We start from the raw sequence: 2,184 nt of genomic DNA, 5'->3' as shown, positions 1-2,184 counted from the left end.
GCCCGCCCCGGCAAGAGACGGCCCGGATAAAGATAAATATTGTGCGTACCACCGCAACCGGGGGCACGACACCGAGGAGTGTCACGTGCTTAAGGGCCTGATTGAGGACTTGCTACAGACCGGAGAGTTGGCCCAGTTCGCCGAGAAAAAGAAGAAGAACCGCCGAGGTTGGAGGAAATACTTTAAGAAGGACAAGGATAAGAAGGATAAAGACCCCGACCTGGACAGGGAACCTCCGCCAGCCGCTCAAAAGCCGGTGATCCATGTTATCTTCGGAGGCCCGGGTGGCGGGGACACTGCGGGAGAACGCCGTAATTGGGCTAGAGACCTGCATGTCGGCATAGTCGAAGATGCTGCCCCGGAAAAGAGGATGAAAATAGAACCCATCGTGTTCACCGACCGCGATTTACCGAACAGCCCCGACTGCTCGACCGAAGCGTTGGTAGTAACTATCGACATCAACGGCGTGGACGTACAGCGAGTGATGGTCGACACCGGATCCAGTGTGAACGTCATGTATTTGGAGGTCGTCCGAAAGCTCCAGTTAGATCGATCCCAGCTAACTCCCATCTGGACCCCGCTCTCTGGTTTTACGGGTGCCATAATCCATCCGGAGGGTGTCGTTCGTTTACCTGTGGAGGCGGGATCGGCCCCAAGAGCGCTCCGTGTGATGATGGAATTTGTCGTCGTCGACCTGGCATGTGTCCACAATGCCATCCTGGGCAGGCCGGGAATCTCTCAGCTCGGAGCGATCATATCAATGTCGCACCTCTGTATGAAGTTCCAAACTCCCGAGGGTGTGGGTACAGTCCAAGGAGACCCCCAATCGGCCCGACGATGCTATGTCCGAGCAGTGCAGAAACAGGATGCTAGCACGTCTCGAATTAACACCATCAGCAAGAAGGAAGACGCCCGGTCTGAACAACCCGAGCCCTCGGATGACGTGGAGCTAGTCGTTTTGACTGAAGACCGGCCTGACCGGGTGATAAAGATTGGTGCGGCTTTGCCCGGGGAGTTAAAGACATCGATTATTGGTGTCCTCAGGGAATACTCCGATATCTTCGCGTGGGGGCCGGAAGACATGCCGGGAATAGATCGTCGAACCATCTGTCACCGGTTGGCGGTACGGCCAGGCTCGCGACCGGTAAAGCAAAAGCAGCGACATCTCTCCTCCGACCGGCGAGAGTTTGTCAGAGCGGAGACTAAATCCTTGGTAGCGGCCGGACACATCAGAGAAGTCCAGTACCCCGAATGGTTGGCGAACGTGGTCCTAGTCCCTAAGCCCCCGGCTTGGAGGATGTGCGTAGATTATACCGACCTTAACAAGGCATGCCCACTGGACCCGTTCCCCTTCCCGAGCATCCACCAGATGGTCGACGAGACCGCGGGAGCCGAGCTCCTGAGTTTCATGGATGCTTTCAAGGGCTACCACCAGGTGATGATGACCGAGGAGGATGAGGCGAAAACAGCGTTCATTACCCCGGGCGGTCTGTACTATTATCGGGTGATGCCGTTCGGCCTCCGCAACGCAAGAGCCACCTACCAGAGGATGGTAAACGCCTTGTTCGGAGAGTTGATTGGCAAGACGATGGAGGCCTACATTGACGATATGCTTGTAAAGAGCAGGAGCATGAGCAACCACGCGTCCGACCTGAGACGGAGTTTTGAAATTATGAGGCGTCACCGGCTGAGGCTCAACCCGACTAAATGCACTTTTGCCGTACAGACCGGGAAATTCCTTGGATTCATGATGACAAGGAGAGGGATCGAGCCGAACCCCGCAAAGGTGAAAGCGATCATGGACATGAGGCCGCCGACAGTTGACCGGCCGGTTGGCTGCCCTGAGTCGTTTCCTCTCGAAACTCGCCGAGCGGGCTCACCCGTTCTTCCAAACACTAAAGAAGACGTCCGCCTTCGCATGGACTGATGAGTGTCAAACGGCTTTCGAGAGCTTGAAAGAATATTTGGCCTCGCCGATAGTGTTGTCCAGACCGGAGCCCGGTGAAGAATTGCAGATGTATCTCTCCGCATCGGACCGCGCGATCAGTGCAGTGCTCTGCCGAACCGACCCTGAAAGGGTACAACGCCCGGTTTATTACATTAGCCACGCCCTCCAAGGTCCCGAGCTACGGTACTCCAGGCTGGAAAAGGTTGTGTTCGCATTATACACGACCGCGAAGAAAC

Source organism: Ipomoea triloba, chromosome 11, assembly GCF_003576645.1.
Source record: "Ipomoea triloba cultivar NCNSP0323 chromosome 11, ASM357664v1".
Classification (NCBI taxonomy): domain Eukaryota; kingdom Viridiplantae; phylum Streptophyta; class Magnoliopsida; order Solanales; family Convolvulaceae; genus Ipomoea; species Ipomoea triloba.
This window is presented reverse-complemented; position numbering follows the sequence as displayed.